This window comes from Camelina sativa, chromosome 11 (genome assembly GCF_030686135.1).
Source record: "Camelina sativa cultivar CO46 ecotype springtype chromosome 11, ASM3068613v1".
NCBI classification, from domain to species: domain Eukaryota; kingdom Viridiplantae; phylum Streptophyta; class Magnoliopsida; order Brassicales; family Brassicaceae; genus Camelina; species Camelina sativa.
In genome coordinates, this window is record NC_141890.1 from 22,005,686 (window position 1) to 22,024,317 (window position 18,632).

The window sequence follows — 18,632 nt, forward strand, 5'->3', positions numbered from 1 at the left end:
TTTTCAAAATTATGTCACTAACCACTTTCATGCCAAGATTAAAATTTTGAGATCAGATAATGGTGGAGAGTACACAAGCCATGCCTTTAAGCAATATCTAGCCAAACATGGAATTCTTCATCAAACTAGCTGTCCTTACACACCACAACAAAATGGAGTGGCTGAGAGAAAGAATAGGCATCTCATGGAAGTAGCAAGGTCTATGATGTTTCACACAAGGGTTCCAAAGAGGTTTTGGGGAGATGCTGTGCTAGCCGCTTGTTATCTTATTAACCGCACACCAACAAAGATCCTAAAGGATGTGTCTCCATTTGAGGTATTAACGAATGACAAACCTACATTTGATCACTTACGAGTGTTTGGTTGTGTGTGCTATGTGTTGCGACCAGGTGAGCTAAGAGACAAGCTTGATGCAAAGAGTACAAAGGCTATGTTTCTTGGCTACTCTACCACACAAAAGGGGTATAAGTGCTATGAACCTACAACAAGGAGGGTTCTAGTATCTCGTGATGTCAAGTTCATGGAGACACAAGGTTTTTACGATGAGAAGAATTGGGATGAGCTCCGTAACCTCTCTGATTCACCATCTGATCGGACGCGCAACCTCCGAGTAATCCTTGAGCGACTAGGTTTTGAAAACGATCGGATCACTACCGAGTCAGCCAGACCAGCATCACCAGAGCAACCTGAGCCATTTACTGAGCCTGAGCCTGCTACACATGCCGATGACCATACTGAGCAGCATGAGGAAGCACCCGAGTCACTCGCGGACAACACGGCCGAAACAACCGAGGAGACGGCTGAACAGCTTGAGGAGATCATTACTCCAGGACGAGCCAACTCCGAAGCTGGGGCTATAGTTCCTCTTCGGCGCAGCCAACGTATTAGGTATCCTCCTAGTCATTGGAAGAACACCCGTGTGTACTACAACAACATGGCCGTTGCTCATCCGATTCAGGCCGTGTGCACCTTGGCTCATTTTCCGATAGAGCATCAAGTGTTTCTTGGCCATATTGATGAGGATTGGATCCCCAAGACCTATGATGAGGCTAAGCAGCACAAAGTATGGAGAGATGCAGTGGATGCCGAGAATACGGCCATGGTGCAAAATCATACATGGGACGAGGCTGACTTACCCAAGGGCAAGAAGGCTGTCACCTCTCGGTATATCTTCACAATCAAATATAAGAGCAATGGGGAGATTGAACGCCACAAAGCCCGCCTAGTCGCACGCGGGTTCACGCAAACGTATGGGGAGGACTATCTTGATACGTTTGCTCCGGTGGCTAAGCTTCACACGGTTCGAGTTGTACTCTCTCTCGCCACCAACCTCGACTGGGAACTTTGGCAAATGGACGTGAAGAACGCCTTCTTGCAAGGAGAACTGGAGGATGAAGTGTATATGCGACCACCACCAGGTTTGGAGGATACTATTGGTCCGGGAAAGGTCTTGAAACTCAACAAAGCTATCTATGGCTTGAAGCAGTCACCAAGGGCGTGGTATCACAAGCTTAGCACCACACTCCTTGACAAAGGCTTTCGCAAATCCGAAGCTGACCACACCTTGTTCACCTTACCAAGCGCCAAAGGTATAGTAGTCATTCTAGTGTATGTTGATGATATCATCATCACTGGAAGTGACTCGGTAGGTATTCAAGACTCTAAAACATTCTTGAAATCAGTTTTTGATATTAAAGATCTTGGAGAGTTGAAATACTTTCTTGGGATAGAAGTTTATAGATCAAATGAAGGGTTATTGTTGTCTCAAAGAAAGTATGCACTAGACTTATTGAGTGAAACAGGAAAACTAGGAGCTAAGGCAGTAACAACGCCCCTAGAAGAGAATTACAAGGATGGAGGACAGGGGGAGCTTGACACCGCTCCATTCGAGGACGTTAGCCTCTACCGGCGGCTAGTCGGTAAGCTCATTTATTTGACTATCACACGGCCTGACATTTGCTTTGCCGTGAACCAGGTAAGCCAGCATATGAAGAACCCCACCGTGCACCATTGGAACATGCTGACACGGATCCTCAAGTACATCAAGGGCTCACCCGGCCAAGGCATATGGATGGGACGCAACAAGAGCACTGAGTTGGTAGGCTACTGCGACGCTGACTATGCCGGAGATCGTGGGGACCGACGCTCAACCACAGGCTATTGCACGTTCCTTGGAGGGAACCTGGTCACATGGAAGAGCAAGAAGCAAAAGGTCGTCTCACTCTCAAGTGCCGAATCCGAGTATAGAGCTATGAGGAAGCTAACGACGGAGCTAATGTGGCTGAAGATGTTACTCAAGGATCTTGGAATAGAATCAACAAAGCCGATCACCATGCACTGTGATAACGAAGCAGCCATTCATATAGCAACCAATTCAGTGTTCCATGAGCGGACCAAGCACATTGAAGTGGATTGCCATAAGGTCCGAGAACAAATCAAGCTTGGAGTTGTCTTACCTTGCCATACCGAAAGCAAAGAACAACTTGCAGACGTCCTGACTAAAGCTGCGAGCCCCCAAGTGTGTGAATACATCCATCCTAAGCTTGGCCTCCTAAACCTCACTCGGCCATGACTTGCTTTGTTTTGGCGCCTACACTCTTTTTCCCTTAAGTATAGTTTTCCCAAGAGGTTTTTCTATACTAAGGTTTTTAATGAGGTGGGTGCCTATGTTGTCAAGCTTGACTAGTTCCCCAAGTCAAGCTTGAGGGGGAGTATGAACCGGCACACACACTTGTCCGTACGACCGTACGGACGTCCGTACGACCAACCAACGGGCCATCCCCAAATAGAAGTCTTCATGAGCCCAATCCACCAAAGAGATCCTCCAACGGTCGCCATTCATCTCGATCCTTCCTTTGTAGCCGTTGGAGCAAGTTGTAAGAGAGAAGAGGAGATCACATGTTAGAATAAGGAGATGTCGCTTTCTCCTCATATTAGTGTGCATAGGATCCTAAGAGAATATCCTATTTGTATATGTCTTTAAATAGTTTGTAAGTATCATACTAATAGAAGTAAGAAAAGAGTTTATTCTCTTTCTCCAACACTCTCTCTCTCAATCGTTCACTCTCCTCACTCTTTACACGATTTCACTCTCTTCCATAATCTCTTGATTACTCTACTCTCAAACTTACAGTATCTAGGGTCAGAATATGTGACAATCCAATGTATTTGACTAATTGTAAGAGTTTGGGATGAATTTGGAGTGTTTAGACAACACTTAAACCCATTTTATCCCAAAACAAGCTTAAACCGAGAAAACAGGCTAACACCAAGAGAAAACATTGATTCGAAGCAGTAAAAAGCTATGTTACTCTTTCTAGGGTCAAAATTTCTAACAATCTAATGCATTTGACTAATTATAAGAGTTCAGGTTGAATTTGGAGTGGTTAGACAACACTTAGACCCATTTGGTCCCAAAACAGGCTTAAAACGAGAAAACAGGCTAAAACCGAGAAAACATTAATTTGAAGCAGTAAACAGCTTTTTTTGTGTTTCTTGGGTCAAAATGTGTGACAATCCAATGTATTTGACTTATTCTATGAGTTCGGAATGAATTTGGAGTGTTTATACACCACATATACCGATTTTGTCCCAAAACAGACTAAAACTGAGAAAACATTGATTCAAAGCACTAAACAGCTTTGTTACTGTTCCTAGGGTCAGAATGTGTGACAATCCAATGTATTTAACTAATTGTAAGAGTTTGGGATGAATTTGGAGTGTTTAGACAACACTTAAACCCCTTTGATCCCAAAACAAGCTTAAACCGAGAAAAAGGCTAAAACCAAGAGTGAACATTGATTCAAAGCAGTAAAAAGCTATGTTACTCTTTATAGCGTCAAAATATGTAACAATCTAATGCATTTGACTAATTATAAGAGTTCGGGTTGAATTTGGAGTGGTTAGACAACACTTATACCCATTTTGTCCCAAAACAGGCTTAAAACGAGAAAACAGGCTAAAACCGAGAAAACATTATTTTGAAGCAGTAAACAGCTTTGTTTGCGTTTCTTGGGTCAAAATGTGTGACAACCCAATGTATTTGACTTATTGTAAGAGCTCGGAATGAATTTGGAGTGTTTATACACCAAATATAACGATTTTGTCCCGAAACAGGCTAAAACCAAGAAAATATTGATTCGAAGCACTAAACAGCTTTGTTAGTGTATGTAGGGTCAGAATATGTGACAATCCAATATATTTGACTAATTGTAAGAGTTCAGGATGAATTTGGAGTGTTTAGACAACACTTACACCCGTTTTGTTCCAAAACAAGCTTAAACCGAGAAAACTGGCTAAAACCAAGAGAAAACATTTATTCGAAGCAGTAAAAAGCTTTTGTACTCTTTCTAGGGTCAAAATATGTAACAATCTAATGCGTTTGACTAATTATAAGAATTCAGGTTGAATTTGGAGTGGTTAGACAACACTTAGACCCATTTGGTCCCAAAACAGGCTTAAAACGAGAAAACAGGCTAAAACCGAGAAAACATTAATTTGAAGCAGTAAACAGCTTTTTTTGTGTTTCTTGGGTCAAAATGTGTGACAATCCAATGTATTTGACTTATTCTATGAGTTCGGAATGAATTTGGAGTGTTTATACACCACATATACCGATTTTGTCCCAAAACAGACTAAAACTGAGAAAACATTGATTCAAAGCACTAAACAGCTTTGTTACTGTTCCTAGGGTCAGAATGTGTGACAATCCAATGTATTTAACTAATTGTAAGAGTCTGGGATGAATTTGGAGTGTTTAGACAACACTTAAACCCCTTTGATCCCAAAACAAGCTTAAACCGAGAAAAAGGCTAAAACCAAGAGTGAACATTGATTCAAAGCAGTAAAAAGCTATGTTACTCTTTATAGCGTCAAAATATGTAACAATCTAATGCATTTGACTAATTATAAGAGTTCGGGTTGAATTTGGAGTGGTTAGACAACACTTATACCCATTTTGTCCCAAAACAGGCTTAAAACGAGAAAACAGGCTAAAACCGAGAAAACATTATTTTGAAGCAGTAAACAGCTTTGTTTGCGTTTCTTGGGTCAAAATGTGTGACAACCCAATGTATTTGACTTATTGTAAGAGCTCGGAATGAATTTGGAGTGTTTATACACCAAATATAACGATTTTGTCCCGAAACAGGCTAAAACCAAGAAAATATTGATTCGAAGCACTAAACAGCTTTGTTAGTGTATCTAGGGTCAGAATATGTGACAATCCAATATATTTGACTAATTGTAAGAGTTCAGGATGAATTTGGAGTGTTTAGACAACACTTACACCCGTTTTGTTCCAAAACAAGCTTAAACCGAGAAAACTGGCTAAAACCAAGAGAAAACATTTATTCGAAGCAGTAAAAAGCTTTTGTACTCTTTCTAGGGTCAAAATATGTAACAATCTAATGCATTTGACTAATTATAAGAATTCAGGTTGAATTTGGAGTGGTTAGACAACACTTAGACCCATTTGGTCCCAAAACAGGCTTAAAACGAGAAAACAGGCTAAAACCGAGAAAACATTAATTTGAAGCAGTAAACAACTTTTTTGTGTTTCTTGGGTCAAAATGTGTGACAATCCAATGTATTTGACTTATTCTATGAGTTCGGAATGAATTTGGAGTGTTTATACACCACATATACCGATTTTGTCCCAAAACAGACTAAAACTGAGAAAACATTGATTCAAAGCACTAAACAGCTTTGTTACTGTTCCTAGGGTCAGAATGTGTGACAATCCAATGTATTTAACTAATTGTAAGAGTTTGGGATGAATTTGGAGTGTTTAGACAACACTTAAACCCCTTTGATCCCAAAACAAGCTTAAACCGAGAAAAAGGCTAAAACCAAGAGTGAACATTGATTCAAAGCAGTAAAAAGCTATGTTACTCTTTATAGCGTCAAAATATGTAACAATCTAATGCATTTGACTAATTATAAGAGTTCGGGTTGAATTTGGAGTGGTTAGACAACACTTATACCCATTTTGTCCCAAAACAGGCTTAAAACGAGAAAACAGGCTAAAACCGAGAAAACATTATTTTGAAGCAGTAAACAGCTTTGTTTGCCTTTCTTGGGTCAAAATGTGTGACAACCCAATGTATTTGACTTATTGTAAGAGCTCGGAATGAATTTGGAGTGTTTATACACCAAATATAACGATTTTGTCCCGAAACAGGCTAAAACCAAGAAAATATTGATTCGAAGCACTAAACAGCTTTGTTAGTGTATCTAGGGTCAGAATATGTGACAATCCAATATATTTGACTAATTGTAAGAGTTCAGGATGAATTTGGAGTGTTTAGACAACACTTACACCCGTTTTGTTCCAAAACAAGCTTAAACCGAGAAAACTGGCTAAAACCAAGAGAAAACATTTATTCGAAGCAGTAAAAAGCTTTTGTACTCTTTCTAGGGTCAAAATATGTAACAATCTAATGCATTTGACTAATTATAAGAATTCAGGTTGAATTTGGAGTGGTTAGACAACACTTAGACCCATTTGGTCCCAAAACAGGCTTAAAACGAGAAAACAGGCTAAAACCGAGAAAACATTAATTTGAAGCAGTAAACAGCTTTTTTTGTGTTTCTTGGGTCAAAATGTGTGACAATCCAATGTATTTGACTTATTCTATGAGTTCGGAATGAATTTGGAGTGTTTATACACCACATATACCGATTTTGTCCCAAAACAGACTAAAACTGAGAAAACATTGATTCAAAGCACTAAACAGCTTTGTTACTGTTCCTAGGGTCAGAATGTGTGAAAATCCAATGTATTTGACTAATTGTAAGAGGTTGGGATGAATTTGGAGTGTTTAGACAACACTTAAACCCCTTTGATCCCAAAACAAGCTTAAACCGAGAAAACAGGCTAAAACCAAGAGAAAACATTTATTCGAAGAATTAAAAAGGTTTTTTACTCTTTCTAGGGTCAAAATATGTAACAATCTAATGCATTTGACTAATTATAAGAGTTCAGGTTGAATTTGGAGTGGTTAGACAACACTTATACCCATTTTGTCCCAAAACAGGCTTAAAACGAGAAAACAGGCTAAAACCGAGAAAACATTAATTTGAAGCAGTAAACAGCTTTGTTTGTGTTTCTTGGGTCAAAATGTGTGACAATACAATGTATTTGACTTATTGTAAGAGCTCGGAATGAATTTGGAGTGTTTATACACCAAATATAACGATTTTGTCCCGAAACAGGCTAAAACCGAGAAAATATTGATTCGAAGCACTAAACAGCTTTGTTACTGTATCTACGGTCAGAATGTGTGACAATCCAATATATTTGACTAATTGTAAGAGTTCAGGATGAATTTGGAGTGTTTAGACAACACTTACACCCGTTTTGTCCCAAAACAAGCTTAAACCGAGAAAACAGGCTAAAACCAAGAGAAAACATTCATTCGAAGCAGTAAAAAGCTTTTGTACTCTTTCTAGGGTCAAAATATGTAACAATCTAATGCATTTGACTAATTATAAGAATTCGGGTTGAATTTGGAGTGGTTAGACAACACTTATACCTATTTAGTCCCAAAACAGGCTTAAAACGCGAAAACAGGCTAAAACCGAGAAAACATTAATTTGAAGCAGTAAACAGCTTTGTTTGTGTTTCTTGGGTAAAAATGTGTGACAATCCAATGTATTTGACTTATTGTAAGAGTTCGGAATGAATTTAGAGTGTTTATACACGACATATACCGATTTTGTCCCAAAACAGACTAAAACTGAGAAAACATTGATTCAAAGCACTAAACAGCTTTGTTACTGTTCCTAGGGTCAGAATGTGTGAAAATCCAATGTATTTGACTAATTGTAAGAGGTTGGGATGAATTTGGAGTGTTTAGACAACACTTAAACCCCTTTGATCCCAAAACAAGCTTAAACCAAGAAAACAGGCTAAAACCAAGAGAAAACATTTATTCGAAGAATTAAAAAGGTTTTTTACTCTTTCTAGGGTCAAAATATGTAACAATCTAATGCATTTGACTAATTATAAGAGTTCAGGTTGAATTTGGAGTGGTTAGACAACACTTATACCCATTTTGTCCCACAACAGGCTTAAAACGAGAAAACAGGCTTAAAACGAGAAAACAGGCTAAAACCGAGAAAACATTATTTTGAAGCAGTAAACAGCTTTGTTTGCGTTTCTTGGGTCAAAATGTGTGACAATCCAATGTATTTGACTTATTGTAAGAGCTCGGAATGAATTTGGAGTGTTTATACACCAAATATAACGATTTTGTCCCGAAACAGGCTAAAACCGAGAAAATATTGATTCGAAGCACTAAACAGCTTTGTTAGTGTATCTAGGGTCAGAATATGTGACAATCCAATATATTTGACTAATTGTAAGAGTTCAGGATGAATTTGGAGTGTTTAGACAACACTTACACCCGTTTTGTTCCAAAACAAGCTTAAACCGAGAAAACTGGCTAAAACCAAGAGAAAACATTTATTCGAAGCAGTAAAAAGCTTTTGTACTCTTTCTAGGGTCAAAATATGTAACAATCTAATGCGTTTGACTAATTATAAGAATTCAGGTTGAATTTGGAGTGGTTAGACAACACTTAGACCCATTTGGTCCCAAAACAGGCTTAAAACGAGAAAACAGGCTAAAACCGAGAAAACATTAATTTGAAGCAGTAAACAGCTTTTTTTGTGTTTCTTGGGTCAAAATGTGTGACAATCCAATGTATTTGACTTATTCTATGAGTTCGGAATGAATTTGGAGTGTTTATACACCACATATACCGATTTTGTCCCAAAACAGACTAAAACTGAGAAAACATTGATTCAAAGCACTAAACAGCTTTGTTACTGTTCCTAGGGTCAGAATGTGTGAAAATCCAATGTATTTGACTAATTGTAAGAGGTTGGGATGAATTTGGAGTGTTTAGACAACACTTAAACCCCTTTGATCCCAAAACAAGCTTAAACCGAGAAAACAGGCTAAAACCAAGAGAAAACATTTATTCGAAGAATTAAAAAGGTTTTTTACTCTTTCTAGGGTCAAAATATGTAACAATCTAATGCATTTGACTAATTATAAGAGTTCAGGTTGAATTTGGAGTGGTTAGACAACACTTATACCCATTTTGTCCCAAAACAGGCTTAAAACGAGAAAACAGGCTAAAACCGAGAAAACATTAATTTGAAGCAGTAAATGTAAGTTTGAGAGTAGAGTAATCAAGAGATTATGGAAGAGAGTGAAATCGTGTAAAGAGTGAGGAGAGTGAACGATTGAGAGAGAGAGTGTTGGAGAAAGAGAATAAACTCTTTTCTTACTTCTATTAGTATGATACTTACAAACTATTTAAAGACATATACAAATAGGATATTCTCTTAGGATCCTATGCACACTAATATGAGGAGAAAGCGACATCTCCTTATTCTAACATGTGATCTCCTCTTCTCTCTTACAACTTGCTCCAACGGCTACAAAGGAAGGATCGAGATGAATGGCGACCGTTGGAGGATCTCTTTGGTGGATTGGGCTCATGAAGACTTCTATTTGGGGATGGCCCGTTGGTTGGTCGTACGGACGTCCGTACGGTCGTACGGACAAGTGTGTGTGCCGGTTCATACTCCCCCTCAAGCTTGACTTGGGGAACTAGTCAAGCTTGACAACATAGGCACCCACCTCATTAAAAACCTTAGTATAGAAAAACCTCTTGGGAAAACTATACTTAAGGGAAAAAGAGTGTAGGCGCCAAAACAAAGCAAGTCATGGCCGAGTGAGGTTTAGGAGGCCAAGCTTAGGATGGATGTATTCACACACTTGGGGGCTCGCAGCTTTAGTCAGGACGTCTGCAAGTTGTTCTTTGCTTTCGGTATGGCAAGGTAAGACAACTCCAAGCTTGATTTGTTCTCGGACCTTATGGCAATCCACTTCAATGTGCTTGGTCCGCTCATGGAACACTGAATTGGTTGCTATATGAATGGCTGCTTCGTTATCACAGTGCATGGTGATCGGCTTTGTTGATTCTATTCCAAGATCCTTGAGTAACATCTTCAGCCACATTAGCTCCGTCGTTAGCTTCCTCATAGCTCTATACTCGGATTCGGCACTTGAGAGTGAGACGACCTTTTGCTTCTTGCTCTTCCATGTGACCAGGTTCCCTCCAAGGAACGTGCAATAGCCTGTGGTTGAGCGTCGGTCCCCACGATCTCCGGCATAGTCAGCGTCGCAGTAGCCTACCAACTCAGTGCTCTTGTTGCGTCCCATCCATATGCCTTGGCCGGGTGAGCCCTTGATGTACTTGAGGATCCGTGTCAGCATGTTCCAATGGTGCACGGTGGGGTTCTTCATATGCTGGCTTACCTGGTTCACGGCAAAGCAAATGTCAGGCCGTGTGATAGTCAAATAAATGAGCTTACCGACTAGCCGCCGGTAGAGGCTAACGTCCTCGAATGGAGCGGTGTCAAGCTCCCCCTGTCCTCCATCCTTGTAATTCTCTTCTAGGGGCGTTGTTACTGCCTTAGCTCCTAGTTTTCCTGTTTCACTCAATAAGTCTAGTGCATACTTTCTTTGAGACAACAATAACCCTTCATTTGATCTATAAACTTCTATCCCAAGAAAGTATTTCAACTCTCCAAGATCTTTAATATCAAAAACTGATTTCAAGAATGTTTTAGAGTCTTGAATACCTACCGAGTCACTTCCAGTGATGATGATATCATCAACATACACTAGAATGACTACTATACCTTTGGCGCTTGGTAAGGTGAACAAGGTGTGGTCAGCTTCGGATTTGCGAAAGCCTTTGTCAAGGAGTGTGGTGCTAAGCTTGTGATACCACGCCCTTGGTGACTGCTTCAAGCCATAGATAGCTTTGTTGAGTTTCAAGACCTTTCCCGGACCAATAGTATCCTCCAAACCTGGTGGTGGTCGCATATACACTTCATCCTCCAGTTCTCCTTGCAAGAAGGCGTTCTTCACGTCCATTTGCCAAAGTTCCCAGTCGAGGTTGGTGGCGAGAGAGAGTACAACTCGAACCGTGTGAAGCTTAGCCACCGGAGCAAACGTATCAAGATAGTCCTCCCCATACGTTTGCGTGAACCCGCGTGCGACTAGGCGGGCTTTGTGGCGTTCAATCTCCCCATTGCTCTTATATTTGATTGTGAAGATATACCGAGAGGTGACAGCCTTCTTGCCCTTGGGTAAGTCAGCCTCGTCCCATGTATGATTTTGCACCATGGCCGTATTCTCGGCATCCACTGCATCTCTCCATACTTTGTGCTGCTTAGCCTCATCATAGGTCTTGGGGATCCAATCCTCATCAATATGGCCAAGAAACACTTGATGCTCTATCGGAAAATGAGCCAAGGTGCACACGGCCTGAATCGGATGAGCAACGGCCATGTTGTTGTAGTACACACGGGTGTTCTTCCAATGACTAGGAGGATACCTAATACGTTGGCTGCGCCGAAGAGGAACTATAGCCCCAGCTTCGGAGTTGGCTCGTCCTGGAGTAATGATCTCCTCAAGCTGTTCAGCCGTCTCCTCGGTTGTTTCGGCCGTGTTGTCCGCGAGTGACTCGGGTGCTTCCTCATGCTGCTCAGTATGGTCATCGGCATGTGTAGCAGGCTCAGGCTCAGTAAATGGCTCAGGTTGCTCTGGTGATGCTGGTCTGGCTGACTCGGTAGTGATCCGATCGTTTTCAAAACCTAGTCGCTCAAGGATTACTCGGAGGTTGCGCGTCCGATCAGATGGTGAATCAGAGAGGTTACGGAGCTCATCCCAATTCTTCTCATCGTAAAAACCTTGTGTCTCCATGAACTTGACATCACGAGATACTAGAACCCTCCTTGTTGTAGGTTCATAGCACTTATACCCCTTTTGTGTGGTAGAGTAGCCAAGAAACATAGCCTTTGTACTCTTTGCATCAAGCTTGTCTCTTAGCTCACCTGGTCGCAACACATAGCACACACAACCAAACACTCGTAAGTGATCAAATGTAGGTTTGTCATTCGTTAATACCTCAAATGGAGACACATCCTTTAGGATCTTTGTTGGTGTGCGGTTAATAAGATAACAAGCGGCTAGCACAGCATCTCCCCAAAACCTCTTTGGAACCCTTGTGTGAAACATCATAGACCTTGCTACTTCCATGAGATGCCTATTCTTTCTCTCAGCCACTCCATTTTGTTGTGGTGTGTAAGGACAGCTAGTTTGATGAAGAATTCCATGTTTGGCTAGATATTGCTTAAAGGCATGGCTTGTGTACTCTCCACCATTATCTGATCTCAAAATTTTAATCTTGGCATGAAAGTGGTTAGTGACATAATTTTGAAAATTAGTAAAGGCCTCAAGGACTCTATCCTTAGAGGGAAGTAAAGTTATCCAAGTATATTTTGATTTTTCATCAATAAAAGTCACAAAATACTTTTGATTATCTCTAGATAAGCAAGGAGATGTCCAAACATCAGAATGAATTAAATCAAAACATTTTTCATAAATAGTAATAGATTTAGGAAAAACAGCCTTGCAATGTTTACCAAGAATACAAGCCTCACACTCATCATTTTGAAAAGAAACATTAGGAAATATTAAAGATAAAGCTCTTGTGTGAGGGTGTCCTAGCCTAGCATGTAAAATAGAATCACTAGGTTTCATAATAACCGAATTAAAACAAGATACATTAGAAGATAAGTTCAAGTCCTCAAGCACATAGAGGTCATCCTTGGATCCTCCTTGACCAAGAACCTTACTTGTCTCAATATCCTGAAAATGAACATTGTTAGGACCAAATATAGCATAACAATTTAAATCAGTAGTGGCTCTCTTAACTGATAGCAAGTTAGAAGTAAAGTTTGGCATATAAAATGCCTTAGTCTCCTTATCAAATAGTTTCAAGTTTCCAATGCCTTTAACTGGTACTTTCTCACCATTTGCTATTATCACATTACCATTAGCAGGTTTAATATCACTAATTAGCCTAGAATCACTAATCATGTGATGGGATGCACCAGAATCAACTATGAGGGGTTTAATTTTGTTTGAGGCAAGAAACGCCTTACCGGTGGCCTCTTTGATGGCTTTGATGAGCGCATCAAGGTCGGACCGCCTTACCAGCTCGGACGATGCTGCAGCAAGAGCAGTTCCACTGGTCACTTGTTGAGGTTGCTCAGAGATTGATGACTCCCCCATGGCTACTGCTTGATGAGCTCTCGGTGGTCCTCCGCGGTTTGGTCGTCCACCTCGGATGGTACCCGGCGGTGGTGCTAGATGAGGGTGTAGAATCCAGCAGCGGCTCTTGAAGTGACCAAGCTTCTTACAATGCTCACAAAATGGCGGGTTGTTCTTGTCCTCCGGCTTGTAGTAGCCCTTGTTTGCTGATGCCGTCTCAGCTTTGTTAGCGGTCACAAGTTCTCCCTTGCCGCCAAACAATCCCATGGAGCCATGCTCCTTTTGAATTTGGTTACAGACATCATCAAGGCTAGGGAGCTTGTCCGACCGTAGAATATGCTTGATAAGGTCATTGTAGGAGGGGTTCAAGGTCAAGAGAAGGCCGAACACCTTATCTTGTTCACGCCTCTCATTCAGAATGGCCGGATCTATAGTCGCCGGCCGGAGCATCTCTAGTTCAGCCCAAAGGGACCTAAACTTCCCAAAGTGCTTGGTGAACTCCATGTCTTCTTGGTTGAGGTTGTTGATGGCCCTCTTAATCTCAAAAATTCGGTTTACATTTGTAACATTCCCAAAAACATTCTTGAGAGTGTCCCACAAGTCTTTTGCTGTCTCGCAATAAGAGTAAGCTTCAAGTATAGGTGCATCTAGGGAGTTTTGAATGATAGCTAGGACTCCCTGATCTTCTTGAAACCACTTGTTCTTCTCATCGACAAGATCCTTGCCGTCTTTGGTGGTCTCGCCACTAGGAGCTTCGCTCGTCTCAACATGGGACCAAAGTCCTCGGCCGCATAGGGCTGTCTTTGTGGTTCTAGCCCACAGTAAGTAATTCTCTCCCTTGAGAGTAACTGGAACAATGAGAGTTTTGGTAGTTTCCATGGAAAAAGATGAAGAGACCGTTGGTTAAAGCTATTGTCCAACGGTTAAAGAAAGAAGATTCAAGAACAAGAAATTTCAAGAACAAGAAAGAGAATGCGGAAGGGAGTGATGGAGATTTGAGGCAAGAACAGAATCAAATCTGCTCTGATACCATGTAAGTTTGAGAGTAGAGTAATCAAGAGATTATGGAAGAGAGTGAAATCGTGTAAAGAGTGAGGAGAGTGAACGATTGAGAGAGAGAGTGTTGGAGAAAGAGAATAAACTCTTTTCTTACTTCTATTAGTATGATACTTACAAACTATTTAAAGACATATACAAATAGGATATTCTCTTAGGATCCTATGCACACTAATATGAGGAGAAAGCGACATCTCCTTATTCTAACATGTGATCTCCTCTTCTCTCTTACAACTTGCTCCAACGGCTACAAAGGAAGGATCGAGATGAATGGCGACCGTTGGAGGATCTCTTTGGTGGATTGGGCTCATGAAGACTTCTATTTGAGGATGGCCCGTTGGTTGGTCGTACGGACGTCCGTACGGTCGTACGGACAAGTGTGTGTGCCGGTTCATATAGACAACACTTATACCCATTTTGTCCCAAAACAGGCTTAAAACGAGAAAACAGGCTAAAACAGAGAAAACATTAATTTGAAGCAGTAAACAGCTTTGTTTGTGTTTCTTGTGTCAAAATGTGTGACAATCCAATGTATTTGACTTATTGTAAGAGTTCAGAATGAATTTGGAGTGTTTAGACACCACTTATACCCATTTTGTTCCGAAACAGGCTAAAACCGAGAAAACATTGATTTGAAGTAGTAAATAGCTTTTTTACTGTTCCTAAGGTCAGAATGTGTGACATTCCAATGTATTTGACTAATTGTAAGAGTTCAGGATGAATTTGGAGTGTTTAGATAACTCTTAAACCCGTTTTATCCCAAAACAAGCTTAAGCCGAGAAAACAGGCTAAAACCAAGAGAAAACATTTATTAGAAGCAGTAAAAAGCTTCTTTACTATTTCTAAGGTCAAAATATATAACAATCTAATGCATTTGACTAATTATAAGTGTTCAGGTTGAATTTGGAGTGGTTAGACAACACTTATACCCATTTTGTCCCAAAACAGGCTTAAAACGAGAAAACAGGCTAAAACCGAGAAAAATTAATTTGAAGCAGTAAACAGCTTTGTTTGTGTTTATTATATCAAAATGTGTGACAATCCAATGTATTTGACTTATTGTAAGAGTTCAGAATGAATTTGGAGTGTTTAGACACCATTTATACCCTTTTTGTCCCGAAACAGGCTAAAACAAAGAAAACATTAATTCGAAGCAGTAAATAGCTTTGTTACTGTATCTAGGGTCAGAATGTTTGACAATCCAATGTATTTGACTAATTGTAAGAGTTCAGGATGAAATTGGAGTGTTTAGACGACACTTAAACCCGTTTTATCCCAAAACAAGCTTAAGCCGAGAAAACAGGCTAAAACCAGGAGAAAACATTTATTCGAAGCAGTAAAAAGCTTTGTTAGTCTTTCTAGGGTCAAAATATGTAACAATCTAATGCATTTGACTAATTATAAGAGTTCAGGTTGAATTTGGAGTGGTTAGACAACACTTATACCCATTTTGTCCCAAAACAGGCTTAAAACGAGAAAACAGGCTAAAACAGAGAAAACATTAATTTGAAGCAGTAAACAGCTTTGTTTGTGTTTCTTATGTCAAAATGTGTGACAATCCAATGTATTTGACTTATTGTAAGAGTTCAGAATGAATTTGGAGTGTTTAGACACCACTTATACCCATTTTGTCCCAAAACAGGCTAAAACCGAGAAAACATTGATTTGAAGCAGTAAATAGCTTTTTCACTGTTCCTAGGGTCAGAATGTGTGACATTCCAATGTATTTGACTAATTGTAAGAGTTTGGGATGAATTTGGAGTGTTTAGACAACACTTAAACCCCTTTGATCCCAAAACAAGCTTAAACCGAGAAAAAGGCTAAAACCAAGAGTGAACATTGATTCAAAGCAGTAAAAAGCTATGTTACTCTTTATAGCGTCAAAATATGTAACAATCTAATGCATTTGACTAATTATAAGAGTTCAGGTTGAATTTGGAGTGGTTAGACAACACTTAGACCCATTTTGTCCCAAAACAGGCTTAAAACGAGAAAACAGGCTAAAACCGAGAAAACATTAATTTGAAGCAGTAAACAGCTTTGTTTGTGTTTCTTGGGTCAAAATGTGTGACAATCCAATGTATTTGACTTATTGTAAGAGCTCGGAATGAATTTGGAGTGTTTATACACCAAATATAACGATTTTGTCCCGAAACAGGCTAAAACCGAGAAAATATTGATTCGAAGCACTAAACAGCTTTGTTACTGTATCTAGGGTCAGAATGTGTGACAATCCAATATATTTGACTAATTGTAAGAGTTCAGGATGAATTTGGAGTGTTTAGACAACACTTACACCCGTTTTGTCCCAAAACAAGCTTAAACCGAGAAAACAGGCTAAAACCAAGAGAAAACATTCATTCGAAGCAGTAAAAAGCTTTTGTACTCTTTCTGTTGGGATTTATGAGACAAAGCTCACAAGAGAGGGTAGACAAACACTTGGTGAATGAATCCCCCTTTACCCACAACAAACTAACTCATTCTCAAGGGGGAGGAGAGAACATCAACTTGTGATGAACTCCCCATAAACAAGCTAGATAGAACCCAAATACTAGAGAGTAAGCGGATCCTAACTAGGAGAAGCACTAGTTTGAGACTTATCCTCTTCTAGTATCACAACACTTAGAGTTTGTGTACTTAGGAGAAGGAGGATTAAGAATCAGTAATCTAGGCTAAGTAAAGCAGTAAATAAGAAGAGTTTAGGTGGATTTGAGAAGAGAATAGGCTGCCTTAAGGGCAGCCCCTAACCGCTAGTCCTAAACTCTCTACATTGTTAATATGAAACAAGAACACAAGTATAGAGAGGAAATCGGTTTCTCTTCTATTGAATAATGTTGTGTTGTGTTACAAAATGAGAGATTACAATGCTTAATATAGGAGAACAAATGTATATGGCCGTTTGAGATAAATGAGAGGTGAGAGTGACATATAGCCGTTGGTGCACAAGTGGGTGTATGGTGAAAGGGACAGCTCCTTCCCTTGGTTGTCTCATTCTTCACCAACCAAGGTCTCACATGCTTCCTTCCTTCCCTTCTTTTCCCTTTGTGAGACATTTAACTTCTTCTTGGGCCTCTTCTTCTTATAAGGCCTTTACTTCACAATTCTTCTCACATTGCTCTTATGGCCTTGCTGACCACTCTCATTGTTCTCACGGCCCACATGGCCTTATTGGCCACTCTTATTGTGCTCACGGCCTTACTGGCCGCTCCCACACCACTCATGGCCTTACCGGCCACACTTCTTGTACTAGCAGCCTTACCGGCCACTCTCTTCTTCCTTGTGCAGCTCGGCCTCACCGGCCTCACTCTCTCTTCTCCTTCATATATACTAATAGTACGGACGGGCCTGTACGGACGGGCCTGTACGGACGGGCCTGTACGGACGGGCCTGTACGGACGGGCCTGCTCTTCAATGTGTTCACGGCCTAACTGGCCGCTCTCCGGACATGGGTCCGTTCACGGACACGGACATGGCCTTACCGGCCTTTACATGGCCTTTCCGGCCTTTCTTCTCTTCTTCCAAGGTTCGGCCTTACCGGCCTCTCCTCTCTCCTCCTTGGTACATTCTAATACTCCCCCGCACGCTTGATCGGTGGGACACCATGGGGACCAAAGATCAAGGGTGGACTAGTGTCATCTACCTCATTAAAAACCTCAACAAAGAAAACCTCTTGGGATAAAACTTTGTTAAGGGAAAAAGAGTATAGACTCCACTATCCATGATGTCCCTTGACCTTGGTTTGCAAAGAACTAGCTCCCTTCTCTTCATGATTTGAACCGCTCCTACTCCTTAGCCCACCTTGCCTTTAGCACATTCCTTATGATCTCCATCCTTGCGCCTTTAGAATTTCTTTGAGGCTCTCATAGTCTCCTTTACCCCTTAAACAAGTGATAAAGAAGAAAAGAATAAGTGTTTGCTATGAGGAATATCAAAGAAAATTTCTAAAAGTGTGACAATTTAAGAGAACATATTAAAGACTAAAGACTAGTAATGAAGCTAAGGTAATGAATTTATGAATTAAAATAGAGAAGAGTTTAGAGCACAGCCTTTATGGTGTTTTGATGGATAGGAGGGAGAGAGTTGATCACTGTTGCGGTTTGGAATTCCTCCTTGAGACCGCTCCTCTAACCATGGTTTTAAACCCGGTCAGTTTTATTTGTCAGACTGACACATGCCCACTGAATCGGACATAACTTTCGAACGGCTGCTCGGATTGGTATGATTCCACTTCCACTGGCAAGATGACTCTGTGGTCTCGAACTTTAATGAAGAACGCGGAAGCCGAATCGCAGTGGAAGGGTTTCGTCCGAGTCGATCTTTGAGACGCTTAGGCTGAGCTTTAAGTAAAGACTTTTGCTTGTGGCCGAGCAGAATCTGTGAGGTACGGTCTGAAGTCACTTGATCTCCCCCGTAACCTTTACTTGATGATGGG